Raw genomic sequence first — 23,871 nt, 5'->3', positions numbered from 1 at the left:
AGACAATTGCTTCAGTTTCCCCTTTGGCAGGTTGTGCATAGCGCCAGGACACCTCAGGGTAGCAGAGCGCTCTAGAAATCTTAATAACATAACATAACATAGTAACCTGCTCCCAATTGGAAAATACTGCCTATGAAATGCAATAAAACAATCTCTTTAGTTTCTGACAACAATTTGTTAAAATTCACATATGCTATTCTATCTATATCCTTCAGTATCTGTATACCCAAGTATTGTATCCTTTCCTTTACCAGCAGATTATTACTTTGGGAATACCACTCATTGATCTGTTTTTTGCTTATTGTCTTGTTAGCCTGATACTTTCCCAAATTGATTCAGGATCTCTACTATTATCTGGAATGAGGCTGGCTAGTTAGTGGTAAAAAATCACCTGCATAGAGAGCAACTTTCTTCTCCTAGCCTTGATACTTAAAGGAAATTATTTTATGATTGGATCTGAGAACATTAGCTAATGGTTTGATGTAAAAATGGAAAAGAAACGGCGACAATGGGCATCCTTACTGGGTGCCTCTTTCAATAGCTAATTTCTCTGTGAGATTACCATTGACAAAGACCCTAGCTGTTGGATTTTTGTATAAAGATTTTATTGCCCCCGAGATTATACTCCCTAGTCTATAGATTCCGATGACCTTGTACAGAAAAGGCCAGCTGACCATATTGAATGCCTTTGCTCCTTGAACGGTAACTAGTGATAAGGGGATCTTCTCCTGTATAGCCGCATCAATTGCACCCACCAACTCATGTGTCAGTTTCTGAATTTGTCTTCCATTAATAAATCCCTTCTGGTCTCGGTGTATCATCTGATCGGCTACCTGGCCCAACCTCCTAGCCAAAATTTGTTTGTAGATTTTATAAACACCGTTCAATAGCTACATAGGCCTGTATGACTCACATCGTTATGGGTCTGTCCCTGGTTTCAATATTATACATAAGGTTGCTTCTTCCCATGAGTTCGGTAGATCTTGCCCTTTTAGAAAAACAGCATTTAATAACTCTGTCAGGGGCGGGACCAGAACCTCTTTTAATACACCATAGATTTTGTTAGGTAATGCATCTGGGCCAGATGCTTTCCCTTTTTTTAGCTTCGCTATCATACTTGCCACCTCTTCAGTTGTTATCCTGGTGTTGAGGTCATCACTCTATTCTTATGACAGGGTTGGGACTACTATCTTCTTGAGGTAGCAGCCTATTTCATCTCTTGAGGCCACTGCATCATCTGAATATAGCTCTTTAAAGAACGTAGTAAAATCCTTTTCGATTTCAGAGTCATCTGTGCTAGGATCTGTCTGATTGTCTACTTGGATAGCTGGGATCTTATTTTGGTTTTGTTCCATTCTAATGTTCCAGGCGAGCATTTTGCCACAGTGAACAGTCGAGGGGGGGGCTCCCTTTATCATTTATAGGGTGTTCCACCATTCTAAAAATGGCAATCCTCCCAAAATTCACGTATATGTTTAGTAATATACCACTGGAATTCAGGAGAAAGTGGTTTAATAAGCTGCAAGGGGAACAGAGTAGTTTCTTGAGGGCCTTGGAGGGGATCAGAATAGCTTGGAAAAAGCTTAAAAGGGAAAAGGAGCACAGAGGGGTTGCTAGTACTGATCTATATGAATATTGTAGAGCATTCCAATTTAAGAATTTAAGAGCATTATTAAAAGAGCAACAGACTTACCCTACTTACTTACAAGCAACAACATAATCAGATGGTAACTTTTTTTATATACATTTGGGCATCCAAAGTTTTTCAAAAAGGTGAAATGGAAGGTGCTATGGTCAGCCTCCAAACTGTGGTACCAAATTAGGAGAACATTAAAAATACCATATTACAGTGACTTTGCCCCAATCTGGTCCTCCTCATGAACTCCAGAGTCCTTCAAGGATAAACTTTCAATTCACTTGGAGGATTAGGGTACAGCAAAATGGGGTCAACTGTTATAAGAGAATGTCTTAATAGGATGTAATCAACTGTTAACAATGACTAATGGTACATTATCTAAATTCATGTATTGACATCTAGCAAGCTGGGCTAATTCCCTAGCAAAGGATGGGTCAGGAAACAGCGACTTCGAAAGGAAAATACAAGGAAACGTGGCATAGAAGAAGGAAGTGTTGAGATGGTATTGGTCATTCATCTTAGCAGGGGAGGAAGACTTTACCTTACCTGCAGAGATCTGGGGGAAGGATCTGCCGATGCTGGATACACAAGAATTATGGCAAGTATCAATCTCTATATTTTGGTATACCATTAAATCTGCACCTCTCAGTAAAAAAAAAACATTTATTCACAATGCTCAGAGCATATTGGATGCCAAAGTAATTGACAAAGCAGAATAAACAAAAGGTGAAATGCTGTCCCAATGCGAAGAAGAGATGGCGTATGACCTACATATGTTTCGGCAGTGCCCCCAGATCCAGAATTTTGGGAATGATGTGGGTAAGATACTCATGAAGGTGATGAGCCAACACATAGAGGTAAGAACAGATCTAGTCATGTTCGGGGAAGGAACCTACAATCCAGAGATTTCTAAATTAAGTAATAAACAGAAAAACCTGTTCTTTGTATTAATTTTATTGGCTAGAAGAGAAATCTGTATCAAATGGATACTCCATAGCCTGCCAACACAGTGGAAATGGTTAACATTGATCCAAAGGATGAATAAACTGGATCAGAGTGGGAGGCATAGTAAGAGAACAGAACTTTGGGATACTTGGTAACAGAACTATAATCCACAGACCTGAACCACAGAAGGTAACCTGATGTCCAATAACTAAGCAATACAGCAATAATCCGTAAGCATGGGACCTGCGCTGATGATTTCCAGAAGGCAGCTCTCACCTTGGAACGAGTGGGATAAGAAGATAGGGGTCCCATAGATGGTTTGGATCCCCCCTCCCCCTCTGCGACCTCAAAGGGCAAATCCAAGACGGTATAGCTAGAATCGGGACCCATGATATATCCTAACCTTGTTTATTGCACAATGAGGACTAAAAATAAAAAAATTAAATTAAAAAAAGGAATCTCCAAAGGTATCATATGGAAGGGGTAGGCCTCGCACTACTGAAAAACAAATTTGGGAGTTTTTCACTATTAGCACATGTAAAAGTTAAAAGTGCACATCAAACATTTCAAATACACAGCACCCTGCTATATGGGCTACCTAGGGCCTACCTTAGGGGAGTTTAAGACTTGGCTAGGGGATTTAATGCTGAGTCGACATGGCAGTTTAGAACTGCATTCAGGCTGCAATGGCAGACCTGGGACATGTTGTAAGGTGCTGCTTAAGTAGGTGACACAATAAGTTCTCCAAACCCACTGGTAGAATTTAATTTGCAGGCCCTGGGTATATGGTATACCACTTAACAAGGGATGTCTGAGTTTAAGTAAATATGCAATTGGGTATAGGCCAAGGTAACTACGGCTTAGGCGGGTGAGCGCAAGCTCTTTACCACTTGATAGCAGTTGTAAAGTTCACAGAGTCCTAAGGACAACAAAAATAAGAGCAGTCTAAAGGGCGAAAGTGAGGCAAAAATGATGGGAGAAGAATAACCTAAGGCTGACAGGTCTAACAGAAAGCAAGTTATCTTTTCCTGAAAATCAATTTACTTTTTACTTCTTTTGTTCTGGAAGTCTTTTAGTGAACAAAACTAAAACATGGAAGTATGTGAAATTTAAAAGAAATGGATTGACTTCCACAAATGCATGATGCAAATCTTATGCGGTCTTCTTTTAATATGTTCCTTGAAGCTATGGATAGAATATTGATTGAGAAGAAGTAGAGTGATTTATTGCTGTAAAACCTGTGGTCGGTAGAAACTATGCCCTGGTATGGGAAGAGCAGACTTTAAAAATCATGACCTATATGTCGGAGGTGTACTGCTGAAATATCTATATATTTCATGATTGTCTAACTAAAGAGAATTTTGAAAATGCTTGTAGCAATACCTAGTGTCACAACAAATGACAGACAGCAAGTAGTGCAAAAACAGCACTGTCTCTGGGTGTACAAGATTCAGAAATGGTTCTTATCCCACACTCAGGTGCCAATTCCGATCGGGTAAAAAAAATTCCTGTATGACTCGTATACGTATATTTTTATGTACGAATCTTACAAGTCCCGTCCCACCGGTGAAGTATGATTTGTACGTGAAAAATACATACGAATCGTATCGGGAAAAGGTCTACAAGATGTACCAGGACAGTTTTACGTACAAATCGTAAAACTGAAGTCCGAGCGCACAAGTACGATCCGTACCGGCCTTCCGAATATACAAGCTTATGTAAAACCCTCCCGTACGTAGCGAACTCTGTACCACTCGCATCCCCGCGTATGTCCGCATGTACCCCCGTATGTCAGCACCGTACCCCCCGTATGTCAGCACCATACCCCCCATGTCCACACCGTACCCCAGCCCCGTACTTGTACGCACCGTACCCCAGCCCCATAATTGTACGCACTGTACCCCAGCCCCATACTTATACGCACTGTACCCCAGCCCCGTACTTGAACGCACCGTACCCCAGCACCGTACCCCAGCCCCATACTTGTATGCACCGTATCCCAGCCCCGTACTTGTACGCACCGTACCCCAGCACCGTACCCCAGCCCTGTACTTGTACGTACCATACCCCAGGCCCGTACTTGTACGCCCCGTACCCCAGCACCGTACCCCAGCCCCATACTTGTACGCACCGTACCCCAGCCCCATACTTGTACGCACCATACCCCAGCACCATACCCCAGCCCCGTACTTGTACGCACCGTACCCCCACCCCGTACTTGTACGCACCGTACCCCAGCACCGTACCCCAGCCCCGTACTTGTACGCACCGTATCCCAGCCCCGTCCCCCAGCATCACGTATGTACAGACCTTACAACAACATTGCGTATGCGAGCATGGTACAACAACATCGCATATGTACGCACCTTACATACGCGAAAATGACTCGTACTGAACCAGGACTCGCACAAAACACGTCTACAGTAGAGAAAACATCAAAATGACTGACCTGACACATCCAAACAGGCAAACAGAGGCCCAAACTCACAACCACCTCATATAGCACACCCACCAAAATTTCAAACTCAGGCACACACACAAATGGACCAATTAAAAGGGCCCACACACACAAACCATGAGCCTTTGCAACAGACTCACTGCAGCTACAGAGCACACCCTAACAACTACACCCATACACCTTAACATATACACCTTCACACAAACTCCTTCACACATACCCCCTCTTCACATTCCCACACACACCTTCACATTCACACCCACACACCCACAACCATCCACACCCTCACCCCACACCACGCCCACAGACAAGAATCCAGAGTTCACAAGGGAGGAGCTGGACATCCTTGTCAACGAAGTCATCCGAGTCGAGCCACAGCTCTTTGGAACATTGGTCAGACAGAAAAATCACGCCTGTGGCAGAGGATCGTCGATAGGTTGAATGCTGTTGCACCCATCAGAAGGACCAGGAATGAATGCCAAGCCAGGTGGTACGATCTGCGGAGGGCAGTCATGCGGAAAATGAACGAGGACTACGCCCAGAGCAACATCACAGGAGGTGGGCTGCCCCGCTGACCGGTACATTACCATCCCAGGGAGGAGAAGGTGATGGCCCGGCTTTCGCCGGTGGGAGTACACAGACTTCAAGGACTTCCAGAGCCTGGTGAGTACACAAACAACTCATGTAACATGGGGAAATGGCATCCACACCCCAACTACACAAAATGCATGCAACTACCCCCAAGCCCTCACAGGACACAACCACACTCAAAAACAACACGCATGCCACTAACATGTGTATGCCCCATTCACAAAGCAAGGCCATGCCATGTCCCAGACTACACGAAGCACTAACCCAAGACTGGATGTCCGGGATGCTGGGGGGGGCTCACAAAACGCATTGTTCAACTCTGAATCAGACACCATTGCCCTCAGCCCATATGGCCCAGGTACATACCCATGCACCATGCTCAATGCACAGGGACTGGCAAAGTACTGATAAGGTAGCTGACACTTGGCCCTGCTGTAGGCAGCACAAGGCCCTCCTGTGACCACTGCAAACTCAAACACCAAGACAACAAGCTCAGATATCTAGGACAGGAACTCACACTCACTGTCATGGCAGCATACTCCATGGGGGGACAGATACATCACCTGGGAGACCCACTGCCAAATCACACTACACCCACCAACAGGCCCTGTCACACACACCCCTAACACAAGCACACACCCCCGGGGCAGGCAATGGATTTACTCACTCTCACAATGGACATGTGACACAACAAGATCAATCCATAGCCAAAGAAGCATCCAAGCCAAAAATCTACATGTAAAACACTCAGGAGAACATATCAATCTGTCTCCCGCAACACACCCATCCACAAGTAAACATTGAGGAGAATGCCAGGCACATACAACTACCTGGAGGAACTGTGCCAACTTGAATATATATGAAACATGGATGTCGCATGAAACAGCATTAACATTGTCTCTCTCTCACACACAGGGCAACGTGATGGATCACTTTCTCTCCTGAGGCAAAGCCGGGAGCCACGCTACTCTGTTCGATTTTAAACTGCTTATTTGTGTGATTTTAATACACTGTTTACCTACCTGTGTGTAACGAAGGATTCATCTTGGCCACTCCCAGACCCCCTAAACAGCCGATTCAGCGCTGCAGCGGGCGGGCGAGACCAGCCTTGATTGTAATTGCCGCCTCTCTCGCCTGAGCAGGCCACGCCCACCTATTTAGGCCACACCCCTTTCCAACCTCCCTTTCACCTGTATATAGGATGTGTCTATACCGGAAGCGCAGCGGTCGTGCGCAGCGGGCGTGCCGTTTGTGCGCCGAAGGCGCACCTAAGGCAAGCCCGTCTGCGCCCGTCCGCGGCCGGACGGGGCCCGGGCCATGTCACTCTGCCCAAACTACTACCTTCACTCCCAGGGACCTGATTGCTCTACACTCACTGAGGTTACTGGACACCACCAGCTCCACATGCCTGCAACAACTAGGTATTTATCAACCTCGGAGTACCTTTTCTGAGTTACAGTCCCTCCCGTCCCTTCTCACTTCTGAACCCTCAGTTCTTCCTCCTCCTCCTAAACCCCCACTCGCTGAGGTACCCGCTAATATGGAATTAGCGGTTATCTACCTTAATACTCGTTCACTTGTCAGACACCAACTTGACATCTTCCACCTCCTAGACTCCGACCGACCCGACGTTCTTCTCCTAACCGAGACTTGGCTGAATGAGGATTCCTCCCCCGACATTCTAGCAGCCATCCCTCCGGGGTATTATATACTCCACGCCAATAGGCCCGCCGGCAAACTAGGAGGCGGCGTAGCCGCTATTATTAATCTCTCCCTCAGGTTCACTTCCCTCTCCCTCCTCACCATCCCTCAGGTGGACTGTTTGGGAATTAGACTCGAATCTTCTGTCTCCCCTCTTACCTGTGTTCTGGTATACCGTCCCCCACAATCTATGCCTAATTTCTATTCGAATTTTGGTGACCTACTCTCTCAGCTTACCATCAACAATTCTAAACTCCTAGTCCTGGGAGACTTCAATTACTGGCCGTCAGATACCCATGAAAGCCCCCAATCCCTGGCTTTCACTGATCTTCTAACTGGGCTTAATGGTATCCAACACATTCATCTACCCACTCACCCCAAGGGCCATATGCTTGACCAGGTGTGGACCTACAACCTCGAAATCAAGTCGCTCACGATCTCACCCTGCCACTGGTCCGACCACCATTTAATTTATTTTCTCCTTCTGCTCCCTCCCCCGCCCCCTCGCAGCCGAGGCCCCAGCCTCCATGCTCGCAACTGGAACAAAGCTGACCTTGATTTATTCATCACTTCTTTAACATCTTCGGTCTCGGCCACTCTTGGCCCCATCGACTCCCAAGAAGCTGCACTAGTCGACTGGGTAGAACATGCCAGCGACAAGGTTGCCCCCCTTAAATTAATAAGATCCAAGCGCCCCCACGACGCACATCGATGGTTTTCCGATAGTCTCAAAACCTTAAAACTAGGTCTCGCCAGGCCGAGCGCCGCTGGCGCAGAAGCTACGTTCCTGCAAAGAAACCACTCTTTCTAAAATTATTGGGAGAGTACAAACTAGCTATATCAGCTGCTAAAACCGCCTACTTTTCCATCAAAATCCTCAACTCTGCGCAGAAATCTAAAGATATCTTTGCAATCGTAGACGAGCTCTCACACCCGGACAGGGTAACTCTCAAACCTCTTCCGTCTCAAGCACTCTGCGACTCCCTCAACTGTTTTTTTATAGAAAAAATTATCAAAATCAAAAATAGCATCTCCTCCACTCCCCCGGCTACACCCTTCACTGAGGCTGCACCTTCTGTCAACCCTCATCTTCTGACTCAGTTCCCCCCGATATCAGAAGAAGTCTTCATCAGTCTGCTTAATAAAGTCTCCTCTGGTTCCCCCACAGATTGCTGCCCCCCGCGATTCTCCGGGCTGCCTTCTCAGCCTGCCCCATCCCTCCACTGGCCCTCCTGAACAACTCCCTTCTGCTCGGTGAGGTTCCCAGTCAGTTTAAGAACGCGGAAGTAGTACCTATCTTGAAGAAACCCAGTGCCGACCCTACGATCATGGCCAACTTCCGTCCTATTTCCCTCCTTCCCTACCTTAGCAAAGTACTTGAGTCATATGTCACCAGCATCCTCAGTTCCTTTATTGAGGACTCCAACTTCCTGGACCCTCAACAGGCTGGGTTTAGACCAGCCCATTCAACCGAGGCGGTCATTCTCTCTGTAATGGAGGAACTCCGCAGAGGCGCTGACTCCAACACCAGCCAAGCCTTAATCCTTTTGGACTTGTCGGCAGCCTTTGACACGGTCGACCACTCCATCTTGGTCGACCGTGTCAAGGAGGCTGGTATTGGAGGGACGGCCCTTGACTGGGTTCGCTCCTTCCTGACGAACCGCCACCAATCTGTTTGAATCTCCCAATTCTCGGCGGATAGGATGAAACTCACCTGCGGAGTCCCGCAGGGCTCGTCTCTGTCTCCGCTCCTTTTTAATTTATACCTTACCCCCCTGATCCGCTCCCTCCGGGGAAGGAATGTCACTGCATTTAACTATGCAGATGACATTCAGCTCATCTTCAACCTTGACTCGCAGGAAGCGGCCCAGGACTTCCAGTCCACCCTTTGTCATATCAGCGACTGGATGGGCGCTCACCACCTCAAGCTTAACCCCGACACGACGGAGCTCGTTCTTGTCGGAGGCCCAGCCAATCCCTGGAACTCCACCTTCTGGCCCCTTTCCCTTGGCCCCCCCCTAGTCCCGCTGATAAAGTAAAAAGCCTAGGGGTCTACATCTCACAGGATCTTTCCATGAATCATCAGATCAGCGCCACAGTTTCCTCCTGCTTCCATCAGCTCAGAAAAATCCGAAAAATAGCTCACTTCCTGACCACTGAAGCTCTCACCCTGGCGTTGTTGGCGCTAGTCATCTCCCGGATTGACTACGCCAACGCCCTATACGCAGGCATTCCGCAATACCAAATAAAGAGACTTCAGTTAATCCAGAATCAGGCCGCCCGTCTAATCTAACGTCAGCCAAAACATCACCACGTCCGTCCCCTCCTCAAAGCCCTTCATTGGCTTCCTGTGTCGGAACGCTGCAAGTTCAAACTTGGCTGCCTAACCCATAAATCCCTGGCCGGCATCGGCCCCTCTTTCATCTCCTCTCTTCTCCATCCGTACGCCCCCCCCCAGACACCTCCGTTCCTCCCGTCACGCCCTCCTCCAGACACCTAGGTTCAGGCGTAAAAAGCACGGAGGCCTTAGATTCTCCTTTCTGGCCCCCTCACTCTGGAACTCTCTACCTTTGGACCTCAGACTCTCCTCTTCCTACCCTCACTTTAGGTCTCTCCTAAAAACTCACCTTTTCCGCGGTGTCTATACATAAAGTTTCTCTTTCTCCCCTCTCTGCCTCCTCCTGGGTTAGTGATCAGCGCCAAGAAACCGTCCGGTGTACGCAGCGCTCTACAAATCCTTTTTACATTACATTACATTACATGGATCTCCCCCCAACAATGGGGGTGAAGAATCACAGTCCCAGGCTCGGGAGGAACCGGAGCCCACCTGGCAGCGACGCCTCTCAACACTCTGCGGATGACCCCAACCCACCTGGACCCTCTGGTGTCCAAGCCCCTGCAGCACCTGCTTCAGGAACATCTGTGCCAACCACCACCCCCATTCCTACCACATCCCAGGAGACACCCAGGAGCCCTGCCCACACTGAACAACTGAGCCAGTCTGACCTGGAGGGACAAGGTTCGCCGGGCACCCAGGAGGAGGCAGACAACACCGCAACTGCCATCACTCAGGGGTCCCGTAGACCCAATGTGCCCACAACGGCAGGCCAGGCTCGTGTGGGCAGGGGTGGTGGGAGTGGAGGCAGGCGGAAGCGAGAACCTGACCAGCCAGCTGAAGGGACCGGTATGTCACACATACGCAACATCATGGACGCATACCGGCGTGACACCAGGGCCATCAGCCAGGTAGTGGAGACCCTAACAGAGATTAAGAACCAGCAGGCCGAGCAACACGCCAGTCCACAAGAACACCAAGGACGGATGGAGGCAAGACTGACTGAGCTCCTGGCAGTGCAAACGGACATAAGCCGTTCACTCCATCGGATCGCCGACAACATGGGCAACCCTCCCTGTGCCACCAGGCGAAGACCACCACCAGCCACAGGGAGGGAGGAGGAGGAGGATTCTTCCGACGGAGCGTCCCAAGCATCATCAAGGCCTGCATCTGAGGTCCCGCGAGGAAGGTGGGTCATCCACGGAAAAGACAGTGAGAGGCAGCAGCCCATACACATCTCCCAGGTCACCTGGCCTGGCACCTGGCCTTCATGCGCAACAGCATCACCTCATTCACTGACTTTCTCTGCCACATGGACTTGCTGGTCACAGTCTGACCAATGATGACAAACACTGTGTTCTGGACTCTGATGACTTCAAATGCCAAGGATCCCATCTACCCCTGTGAACTTTGGATTCTAGGCACACTGTATAGCATCTTTTTTTCCCACAAAACACGCCTCCCACCGAGAATAAAACTAAATTTCTTTAATTAGATGTTGCAGTCATTTTGCATGAGTCCACAACATACGTGTGGGGAAATGTCAAACTATGCCTGAGTGTTGAACTAACTCCAGCCATCCATACCCTGGGATCTGAGTCCGGTACAGGACACACATGGGTCACAATATATCATCCAATAAAGACATGGAGCCCAATACTCACCCGTGATGGCCTCAAGCTGCTGAGGGGGGGCTTGCAATACTGTGCAGACAGACCTATTTGGAAGAGTATCATTAAGGCGTAGAGGTCATGGCTCATGTGGAGGTTCCCGGGTAGGGAGTCCCAGGTATGTTTGGCCAGGTGGGAGAACTATCTCCTGCATGCTGGAGTTTGGTGGATGTGAAGAATGGTGGCCAGGGCAAGGTTGGATGCATGTAGTTGGCCCAACGGGGTCTTGGATGACAGACATCCAAGGTTGGTTTGGGGTCTGGGGTTGTGGACTGTCTCCTGAGTGTGGGTGAGGAGTCTGAAGGTCATCCTGTAGCAGACAGTGATCCATTGCAGCTATCTCAGGTGGACGGTGATGTGGCTGGGGCGCGGGATGTTGAAGATGAGGTGTGCAGATGCACCCTGGATGTGGACATGTTCTCCGGGACTTTGGCTGTTCTTGCTCTGTAGACGGCGGGGCTGTAGTTGACACGGCTGGTGTCATGGACCTGGGGGACGGTCTGTCGTGCCTTGGAGTGGATCTATCTGTGGATCATGTGCATCATGCGGAGGGTGTTGCAGCATGAGGTACAGATGCTGGTGAGTTGCACGGCAATTGTGAGCGACGAGTCCATGATGCACACCATCTTGTGTGTATGGCCACTGAGTGCTGGTCCAGTTCCCTGGCGGGTGGGATGCAAGGAGTTGACCCAGCTGTAAGGGGAAAATCCTCAGATGATTACCTCAGTCCTGGCCAAGTCCAGCCTCAGGTGGCTGATGTACAGCCATTCATCAACGGACCTCATGCCTTCTTTAAGGTTGGAACTGGCAATGGCTGGGTCTTTGGTGAGGGTGAGGAGCAGCTGGCTGTCAATGGCATACGAGATGATGATGAGGTTGTGTGCGCATGTGATGGTGGAGAGGGGGCTCATGGACACATTGAAGATTGACATGCTGAGAGATGAGCCCTGGGCCATGTGCCAGATGAAGCCACTGTACTACATGCTTAAGGCTTGAGTCCCACTCCCATGGCCTTGCTGGTGAGCTACTTGGTGATTTCATCCTGGTCCATCCTCTGGATACCAGTTTTGGAGATGTGTGAGCTGACAGTGTGTGAGCACACCATGTATAATGCTGTGGAGAGGTCAAGGGGGGTGGGCTCACCATTGTTGAGCAGGGCAAAGTTGTCGGTGTTGGTGGCAAAGATGACGGTTGCAGTGGGGTGATTACTGTGGAAGATGGTCTTGTGCAGGTTGCCTGGAGTTCTTTGCGTGGAGGAAGTTTGTCAGTTGCTCGGGGCCTGATGGAGATCCCTAGGGGATGTTGCACATGAGCCGGGTGTTGTATTTCCTGATGATGGAAGTCCAAAACCTGAGGGGGGTTGGTCCCGCGTATAATAGTGCTGTCTGCCTCTGTGTGCCAAGGCTGGCGTGTATGTCCATGAGCTTGCAGTGGTAGAAAAATGCAAGGGATTGGCTCAGCCTTGTAAGGGTGGGGTGTCTTTTGGATGGAGAGCTGATGTCAGTGCACTCACATTGCTGATGAGCTCCTTGATGTTGTGTGTTTTTTTGCCCCGGCCCCATCTGAAGGATCTCCAATTGTCCTTGCTGATGATATGGTGATGGCTGTGTGTGCCGTTTTCCAGGGTTGTAAGGCCACTGATGGTTATTTGTGTTGCAAGCTATGCACAAGAGTCCTGCTAGACGTGTATGAGTCCAGTAGGTCTGCCTTGTCCCAGGTGGCTTAATTGTTGTTGTGCATCACAGGAAAGTCCGTCAATGTTGCTAGATTGTTGTATCAGTTGCTGATCCAGTGTGTGAGGTTGCAGGGTGTGGTGGTGGTGTTGGTTCCAGTGTCCCACACAGCATGTCTATGTTGTCTTACATCAAGCATCTTTGGGGGATTGGTAGCTGGGTGTGTGGCAGTGTGTTGCTTGTCGGAGACGTGGATGCTAATGTGGATGGACCAATGAAGGATGCTGGTGTGGTTCTCATCCAGCCAGAAGTTCCTGGCCCACAGCCACATGTATCCTGTGGATGTGAGGGCGTGCGTGAAGATGGACGTGTTGATGGCTTTGCGGAATTGTGGATGTAGGTCTGGAGATCTGTAGATGAGTGTTACTCTGAGGGTTTGCAGGGGGTTTGTGCCAAACTGGATTTGTGACCCTGAGTGCGTACTTGTGAATAGATATCAATTATCCTCCGGGATTGTTAGTGCCGTCCCTACGGGTGCTCTTGTATCCGTCTGAGATGGCAATGAAGAAGTTGTGTGCTGAGGATGCTTTAATCCAGGTCACTGTCATGAAGGTGATGTGTGGGCCTGTTGTGTTGAGGAGGTAACAGAGTCCAATGGCGTGCTGTTGGACGGAGCCGGTGTGGAGTAGGTGGGACATGACCTGGTTGGTGTGACAGGCCCTGGAAGGCGGGGCAGCGCTGTGTAGGCAGTTGGAGTTGCACACTCAGCATGCGAAGGTGTCGTGTGTGCGCTTAGGGTATGCCTGAGAGCAGGCAGTTGATTTTCGGTTGGTCATTGCTTGGAGGGTGGCTGCAACATGAGACTGTTGTGTGATGTGGGTCATGCAAGGACATGAGGGTCATGCAATGTGTACGTTGCATGCGTTGACGGTCCTGCCTTTGGCACGGCGTGGCCGCTACAGTGGCACAGACAAGCTGATGACAGCCTAATGAAGTGCTGGAGGGAGGAAGGGAGGAGCATCTTGGAGGCGTGTGCATTGCAGAATACGGGAACTTGGTGGGCCCTTGCCGCAGGGGCCACAGCAGCAGGCGGCATGTACTGGAAACTAGACCGAAAGTAGCACACAAAGACAAGAAGGTCAGAAAGGACAACTGCAACAGGTGTGTGTAAAGGAAAGAGTGTCAGGTTACTCATGGCTCATCCAGAGAAAATGGATGAACAATCACCAAAGATGACTGACACAGGATGAGGAAACAGAAGGCCGAGCTGTGCACAGGAGACACACCCTCAGCAGGCGTTGACGGCCCGTTGGGGGGAGCAACCTGCCCAAATACATACACAACCATGGACGTCATGCACAATAGAGATTACTAGCCATGAAGAACTGCATGCATGTTGCCGAACTACACATACACTCATATGCACAATCTTTGACAACTATGCCAGAGATGACGCATGCAAAGTGGCAAGAGACCTGCATTGGCAGAGATGAGGAACTTTGGAGGGTGAGGAACACTTTTATTACTCAAACTCGCACTAAGTGAAATGCATCAATATGAACAGACTCACAGGTCATTTGACTGAACATGTGGGACCTACGCTGGACACCCCCTTCACAACACAGATGTTGTAAATCCAAATGAACTGGCACACAAGTTAAGGGGATGAACCAAACACCTCCTGCTGCACACGGAGAGGCTGCAATTCCCCATTGAGCCTGTTATGGGGATGTCCCACACTATGTCCACCCGTAGCAACCCATATGTTTCAGAGGGAATTTTTACACACATTGATGCCTTCATCAGAATACAAAATCCATTACAGATGACTGTCACGAAGGGTGACTATCATCAATGCATGGTAACACAACATGCACAGAAGCAGTCCCCACACATTCCAAACACGTACCACCCCCAAAATGCATTTCTGCAATCCTTACCCAAAATGACATTTCCCCATGTCCGTGCATCGAACGCTGATTCAGCACATGTTGCAATACTCATGAGGAATAGCAGGAGGGCAACGATGACACGAGCAGACAACATACACAAGAACCTGGGAATGACAGACACACAAGAAGTCAGCAAAAAGATTTTTCTCCGCATACATGGTCATTTACTAAACATGAACAATGTTGTCCCCATGCAAATTTAAAAGAAAGTGTCTCTGCAAAAATGTGTGGAATGACATCATCACTCGAGTGACATATCAGAACACACATCTAAGTCACTTTGCATACAGTCAGCTGGACACACACATTGCAACACATGCCACCCAAGGCTACATGCGTGCATACTCAGACCCAGTGACTCACCATTATGAGAAGAAGTTGCATATGAGCTGACTCCGGATATCCTCCTCCTCCTCCTCCTCCTCACTTGCCTCGTGACCAAGCCCTTCATCCTCCACGGGTGGATGTTCCTGCTCATCCTGCTCCAGGATGAGTGGCACTGCCTTCTCCACTGCCATGTTGTGCAGCATGCAGCACACGAGGAATATTTTGCAGACCTTCTCCGATGCATATGGGAGGGACCCACCTGTCTTTTGAAGGCACCGGAATCGGCTCTTCATGAGGCCAAATGTCCTCTCAATCACTTGCCTGGTCTGCTTGTGTGCATTGTTGTACCGGTGATCTGCAGCTGATCTTGGGCTGCGGAGAGGTGTCATCAGCCATGGCATGTTGGGATATCCAGAGTCCCCTACAAGGAAACATCATGTAAATAAGTGGGTCAGGAGATGCCGTAACAGCCAAAGATACCGCAAACACAGGACAAACAGAGTATACCCACCAACAAGACATGCTCGTTCGTTGTGCAGCCGCAGCATCATTTGTGGCACCCTGCTACGCCTCATGATGTAGGCATCATGTGCTGACCCCGGAAAACGTGCACAGACATGGGAAATCAGTATGTTAGCAAGACACACCACAAGGGCATTTATAGAGTGGTAATGTTTATTGTTGCGATAGGCTACCTCCTGTGCCTGTGGTGGTACCAAAGCCACATGTGTCCCATCACTGGGCCCAATGACATGGGGCATCCCTCCCAGGGCATAGAAATCACCCTTGACACCTGTCAACTCCTCAGGAGTAGGAAAATGTATGAATTCATCAAGGTGCTCCAACATGGCTGCCAAAACATCATGTAGGACACGGCTGAACATTGTCTGTGACATGCCACCAACATCAGCTATGATGAATTGAAACGTACCTGTGGCAAAAAAATGTAGGGCTGAAATCACCTTCATCTTGGGGGTCAGCGCAGTAGGATACCTGTGTCGCGGTTGGAGGTGTGGTGCCAGCTTGTCGGTCAAGTCCTCAATCAACTGTTGAGTGAATCTGTAACGTCGGATGCAGGCACGTGCCCTCATGACAGCCAAGTCTGGCATTGGTTGTTGGACAGGCGGTGCCCTGCAGAAAGTTGTATTGAATAACGAAGATTGAGAGCCTACCAACATCAATGTCAATTAACAGAGCACATGCTAAACTGCTACTACACATCAGCTAAATACAGAGTCTGGTCTGTGCAATACATCCAGTACACGTATGCCAGCTTGGTGATACTCCTACGAAAAGCCAGATACACCCGTTGATTGGCAAGTCTACATGACATGCCCTGAAACAAGCTGGGTGCCAGTCTGAGTGAACAGCCAGAGACATCACAGGAGTGACATACATCCACATAGCTGCATTTAAAGGATGTCATCTCATACAGACAGCTGACGGCAAGCTAGACGCACAGGTCACATGGAATGTCAAATGTACAGATCAAACACATTGCGATGAAGGGGTACACGTGAAAACAGAAAACACAGACATTGAGACGACGCAGATATGTCCTCATGTGAAAATATGATGTCTGATGCATACAGACCCTGCTTACGTGGGAATCCACATGTGGCATGGTGTGCGTAGATGTGTGCCATGCCCATCTCCACACAGACACATGTTGGATGCAGCACCAGCAGATGTCGTTGACGGAACACTGACAGCAAGCTCATGGGAACACATGACACACACATGACATATTAAAAAATCAGATAGGAGGGAGAAAGAAGGGCTTAGGTCCACTCAGCTTCCTTGTCTCAATATATCAAAAAATCAGTAGTAGAGTGGATCACTGGTCCTGGGAAACCAGGGTATTACATGGTTAGTACTTTGTACTGTTTAAGAAACCCTCATTCACGTTTGGTAAAGGTTCGAGATTAGCGGTATATCTTGATTCTCCGCTGGATTTGGTATTAACGTGATCGCATAATCATTGGGTTAATCCAATGCTTCCTCCACCCGGAGGCTTTTACCACTGGTAATCACAGTAGTGATCGTGAATAAAAAAGGTGAAGTGATTGTGGTGAAGAAAAAAATTGTTTAAAAATCTCGTAAAGCCAGTAGATTTCTTTATTAGTACTGGATTCGGGATAGGTTAAAAAGAGTTTTCTAGTTGTGCACGTATCCGACTTATTATGGTCAAGTGCACTTTTTAAAAAAATTGTGTCCAAAAAAGGTCGACATGTTTCAGCCCTCGTCAGCCCCTAGGGGTCAAGTGGGCTTTCTTCAGGACCTGGTGAAAAACAGAGTGGCCTTAACTACAGGCACCCTTGTGGATGTGCAGGAAAATTATTTCATTCTTGGTTGCACATTCAATCTGGTCTCCTTTGTTACAGGCCACAACGGGTACTCTAGGGGGGTCGCTTCACGCTCTCTTTGGCGTCGGTCTGTGACCTGTGCTGACTCTGCCTCCTAGGACCCGGTGAAGACCTAGGAGGCAGAGTCAGCACAGGTCACAGACCGACGCCAAAGAGAGCGTGAAGCGACCCCCCTAGTTGCCTGAGGCCGACCCTGCCAAACCCGTTCCCGCCCGCTAGCTGATCTTGATTAAGGGTCAGAGCACGGGATCTCGTAAAGTTTTATTGCACACAAACATGCCCCATCCTACTTCTATCTGTTTCTGTTTCTTCTTTTATGGTCCATTTACGATATGGGTTGTGGTCTCTTTATTATGGGTCTGTCCGGCTTGTTTAAAGAAGAATGTTGGGACTGTTCGATGATTGATCATGGGCCGGACAACTGAAAAGTGGGTTTTACCGTCATGAGATACTTTTAGTGTGGTTACATGCGATTGGACAATTTGTAAAATAATGGGTGTTTGTCTGGAATGTGATGTTTCTGGCATAAAAAGGGATGACTTGCTTTGTAAATTTGAGCAGTCTCCTGAGAACTCATACCGTGATGACTTCTAGGACTTCTGTTACTGGCTGCAGCCAATAAATTCGATCTCTGACGCCACCAAGAAGTATCCTGCGTCTCTGTATTCTAAGACAGGTGAATCCGAAGACTTTGGGCGTGCCCCTGGCGCCGCTGGGTTCTAAAAACCCGGTTCTTCAGTATCTGCGTGCCATCACAAGGTCTCTGCAAAGAATCATTGGTAGTGTGTGTTATTTTGATTTTGAGACATTGTCCCAAGGAGTATTCCTTCCTCTGTGGCACCTGACATCTTCCCTGCAAAGAGTTGCACAATTGTTGTGCTGACCTATGTCTACATTTCCTTTGTTGGTGACGGATCCCTTCAACTATGGCCATGCCTGCTCAGCAATGTCTCCGGCTGCATCGTCTGTGCCATCCTTGCTAGTCACTGTACTTGAGTATGTTGAAATGCCTTCATGGAGAAATTCTCCCTTTTCAACACTATGCATGTGTGTAATCCCGGCCTAGCACACATATGGTACTTGTTCTGCAGGGTATTTGGGCACATGACTCACAATTGTGGGCATTGTATCTGTGGGAACTCCACCCTATTCCTTCCATGAGAGACAACATCTTGGTGGCTGGCCCAGCACCTGTACATTCCTATCAGTCCTGGGATGTTCGTGCAGTGTGTGTTCCCTTTGGCTCTCTTAGTTTAGTAGGCAGTGACATGACTATACAGTCTTGTGGCATGATCTCAGTGTGTGTATTGTGCTGCATCCGCCAGGGGTGGGTATGCATGTGTTATTTGTCCTCACATGTGGTGTGTCATGCAGTGGGGGAAAGACATCCATCCTCCTGGGAGTGGGACACTGCTGTCAGTAATGTGTTGTTATGGCACTATCATCATAGTCCAAAGATAGGGATGCGTACATACACCCATGGAGTTGTGAGCATCTGATAATGATGTACACCCCCCATGTCTCTGTCCACTGCTGGGAGTCCTCTGCACCCACCCCTCACATGTCTGTCCACTGCTGGGAGTCCTCTGCACCCACCCCTCATATTGCAGGCCACTGCTGGTAGTCATTTACACCCACCCCTCACATGTCTGTCCACTGCTGGTAGTGATATGCACCCACCACCATGGTCTCTCTCCACTGCTGGTAGTCATATACACCCACCCCTCACATGTCTGTCCACTGCTGGTAGTGATATGACACCACCCATATATGTCTGTCCACTGCTGGGAGTCCTCTGCACCCACCCCTCACATGTCTGTCCACTGGTGGAAGTGATATGCACCCACCCCCATGTCTCTGGCCACTGCTAGGAGTGATATGCACCCACCCCCATGTCTCTGTCCACTGCTGGGAGTCCTCTGCACCCACCCCTCAAATTGCAGGCCACTGCTGGTAGTCATATACACCCACCCCTCACATGTCTGTCCACTGCTGGGAGTCCTCTGCACCCACCCACATATGTCTGTCCACTGCTGGGAGTCCTCTGCACCCACCCCTCATATTGCAGGCCACTGCTGGTAGTCATTTACACCCACCCCTCACATGTCTGTCCACTGCTGGTAGTGATATGCACCCACCCATATATGTCTGTCCACTGCTGCGAGTCCTCTGCACCCACCCCTCACATGTCTGTCCACTGCTGCGAGTCCTCTGCACCCACCCCTCACATGTCTGTCCACTGCTGGGAGTCCTCTGCACCCACCCCTCATATTGCAGGCCACTGCGGGTAGTCATTTACACCCACCCCTCACATGTCTGTCCACTGCTGGGAGTCCTCTGCACCCACCCGCATATGTCTGTCCACTGCTGGGAGTGATATGCACCCACCCCCATGTCTCTGTCCACTGCTGGTAGCGATATGCACCCACCCATATATGTCTGTCAACTGCTGGGAGTCCTCTGCACCCACCCCTCACATGTCTGTCCACTGCTGGTAGTGATATGCACCCACCCATATATGTCTATCCACTACTGGGAGTCCTCTGCACCCACCCCTCACATGTCTGTCCACTGCTGGGAGTCCTCTGCACCCACCCCTCATATTGCAGGCCACTGCTGGTAGTCATTTACACCCACCCCTCACATGTCTGTCCACTGCTGGGAGTCCTCTGCACCCACCCGCATATGTCTGTCCACTGCTGGGAGTGATGTGCACCCACCCCCATGTCTCTGTCCACTGCTGGTAGCGATATGCACCCACCCATATATGTCTGTCAACTGCTGGGAGTCCTCTGCACCCACCCCTCACATGTCTGTCCACTGCTGGTAGTGATATGCACCCACCCATATATGTCTGTCCACTGCTGGGAGTCCTCTGCACCCACCCCTCACATGTCTGTCCACTGCTGGTAGTCCTCTGCACTCACCCCTCATATTGCAGGCCACTGCTGGTAGTCATTTAAACCCACCCCTCACATGTCTGTCCACTGCTGGGAGTCCTCTGCACCCACCCACATATATCTGTCCACTGCTGGGAGTCCTCTGCACCCACCCACATATGTCTGTCCACTGCTGGGAATCCTATGCAGACACACACCCACCCACCCCCTTGGTGCAGTACACTGCTGTCCTGGGCCTACACACACACCAATATAAAGGTAATATGCTGCACCAGGCCGTAAGCCAACATTCGTGGCGTGTGTACGCCTTGTATCCCAAATCTACTGGTGCCGTAGGGGTATGTGTGATACGGACTGTACCCCCGCATTCATAGGGTGTGTACGGTCCGTACCACGCGTACCCCTATGGCCCTAATCCAATAGTGATACGGCCCGTACCCACGCTATGAATGTGTGGGTACGCTCCATATCACTATAGTAGTGGTGTCGTAGGAGTACGTGTGGTACGGCCCGTACACACGCTCTGAGAGCGTGTGTACGGTCCGTACCACGCATACCCCTAGGGCACCACTACAATAGTGATACGGACTGTACACATGCTCTGAGAGCGTGTGTACGGGCCGTACCACACGTACCCCTACGGCACCACTACTATAGTGATACGGGCCATACACACGCTATGAATGTGTGGATACGGTGCGTATCACTATTGTAGTGTTGCCGTAGGGGTATGCGTACACGTCCACTTCCGTTATTGCGGGCTGCAGGGATTGGTGGACAAGCCCCCCGAAGTGACCAGACCATGGAGGTAATGTATTTCCTGAATATTGTAGGTTTTAATTTGGGCAGGGGTTATGTTTCCTGCCCCTCACCCCCCCTTGGCCCCTGGGTGTTGTTCTCACCTTCTGCGGCGTGTGCGTCGGGTTCCGTGCACCAGGTCGTAGGCTAAGTGGGCCAGGATGACACGTAGGATGGGGTCCATGGCTGTCTGTCGCGTTCCGGGGCTCCGTTTTTGCGTCGGACTCAGTTTTCCGGGAGTTTTTGTCTGCCGTAAAAAAAAGCTGTGCGGAGTGACGTAGGGACGATTCGTACTTGCTGGTCCGTAAAACGCTGCCTGACTCCGTACGGATGTCGCGTACGCGCTGTCCAGGATCCGACTCGCAAGTATTTTTTAGCCGTACGGAGTTTTGTACGTTTCGTACGGAAATGGTATTTCTGTACGAATCGTACTTGCTGGATTGTACAGTGGATTTCCCGGGTACGAGTCGTATGGAGTATACGCTCCGTACGACGATTCGTACGCGGGTTTTACAGGATTGGAATCGGCACCTCACTGTTGAAAAATGCGGCAACTGATCGACTCGAACACTAAGTATTTCAAAATGACATCATGTCTCAAAGGCTAAAAATTGATTAAATATATAATGCACTACTTCAGGCAACCCACATCTCAGGCAAATATCAGGTCTCCTTGGCAAGGGTCCCTGCAGAAGCTCTCTTTCACTGTAAGTCTATTCAAATTCCAAATAACAGTGCATGCTCGCTCTAGCTGTGCATCAGTTAAGACCATATGAGAGGGCTGTTGCTTCTGACAAATCAGTAAGGGAATAAAGAGGACCTGATGCCATGTGCTCAGTGACACTAACGGGTTTTCACATACAAGGTCCTCAGAGCTTAATATCTAACAAATGCACCAGAGCACACCAAGCCAATGTTACTCTTATCCTCAATAAATAGTGCTTGCAGGACAAAGCATTGAATCTGGAGACAGCATTAACAGGTTTCCAAACAATAGTCAACAATGGTTGATATATCTAGTCACTCCGTTTTATTCCATTCAGAAAAACAGAAGACAGCAGCCAACGTGCGTTTCGTCCTCCTGGACTTTCTCAAGGCTGAAAAATTATATATACACAAACAATTTGTAGTAAACACACAATTTTAATACAGAGAAAAACACCAATACTTCTTGTTTCTTTATCATTAAAAACTGTGCCTCACTCATGAAAAAGAGGAACCGGTGCACAGAATCAACTAGATTTTTATATAGTTAAAAGAAGAGAAAAGTGCTGTAGAAAGAACACCTCTAATTGTGTATAATGCCCTATAAAACATCGATGCATGTGACAACCCATATATAAAATGAAACATGGGAGTCATGTATGTCCTCCATGCAATAAGACATATGAATCGTGAGAAGGGAAATGTTGTGTAACCAAACTATGGCATTTTACCCATCCATTAAAAAGAAATAGTGTTGTCATGAAGGTGTCTGACACTCAAGAAAGTGTCTCACCTTCATTTAAGTTTTTAAAGGACAGTTCTTTGCATAACGTTTATTTCGACTCGTTGATAGTTAAGATTCTGACGAGGAGTGATCCTGTCTGCCTTTGTTGTTTCTATACAAGGTACCGCAACATAAGTGGGAGAAAAGAAAGAAAAGTGTGCCTCTTTATTTGTGAAGACCACAGCTCTGCTCTCATGTTTCGCTAGAGAAAGCGTGAATTACCACAGCTTCCCATATTTACACAAGCATAGCTTACCGTTAGCAAGCGGCTCTTTTGGTCTCTGGAGACCACACGCCATTAGTTTCCAGAACAATAGTAGTCGATATAAAATTCCTATAGATCACGTCATATCCTGTTTGCGTGTCTTCCCGTCAGGGAAAAACGGTTGCACCATGATAAGTACACTAAGTATCAGGAAGGAAACAGAGATATTGGAACATAGTTTATCGGTAAGTTTTAAAAATTAACTCAACACACATCTCAATCCACAAGTTGACAAGTCTAACCCGGCGGGAGCTCGCACGCTTAAAGTGGCTCAGTGTGTCCGTGAAGCGATGGCAGAGATGGGGCTGGTGGATGTCTGGAGGTTGAGGAATGACCAGGCTTGCATGGGCACGCACATCACACCGGCCCATAACAGCTGGTCCCGGCTGGACTACTGGCTACTGAGTGAGGAGACAAATAGATGGGTGATCGGCGTCAACAATCTGCCGCGCACACTATCGGATCATAGCCCGGTATTCCTACATCTGCGAATCCCTACTAACCCACACCGCCCCTTCACATGGCGCTTTCGAGCGGAAGCACTGCGGGATCCTATATACACCGACACCATTAGGGAGGCCATCGTGAACTACTTCACTGAAAACACAGGCTCGGTGTCTAGTCAGGCGTCACTGTGGGAGGCGTTCAAAGTAACGATTCGGGGGGTCTGCATTAGCACCACCGCCGGTATTCTGAAAGATCTTAGGGGGCAGCTCGCTAAAACTGAGAAAGCTCTTGAAGAGTTGGAGCGGGACTACTACGCAG

At 48.9% G+C, this 23,871-nt stretch overlaps 1 long non-coding RNA gene across 5 annotated transcripts in view; it reads right to left on the bottom strand.

Moving 5' to 3' along the window:
• The window catches only part of LOC146806014 (uncharacterized), a 664,408-nt gene that overhangs the window by 145,280 nt on the left and 495,257 nt on the right, over window positions 1-23,871 (bottom strand). The window contains exon 4 of one of the 5 annotated variants that reach the window (XR_014967972.1): window positions 2,178-2,248. The exons of the other annotated variants lie outside the window; for them this stretch is intronic. This is a non-coding gene — a long non-coding RNA (uncharacterized LOC146806014). The remainder of the gene's footprint in view (window positions 1-2,177; window positions 2,249-23,871) is intronic. 5 annotated transcript variants of the gene reach the window in all.

Source organism: Triturus cristatus, chromosome 8 (assembly GCF_964204655.1).
Source record: "Triturus cristatus chromosome 8, aTriCri1.1, whole genome shotgun sequence".
Taxonomy (NCBI): Eukaryota; Metazoa; Chordata; class Amphibia; order Caudata; family Salamandridae; genus Triturus; species Triturus cristatus.
Note: the sequence above shows the minus strand (reverse complement) of the source record. Positions and strands in the feature narration are given on the sequence as shown.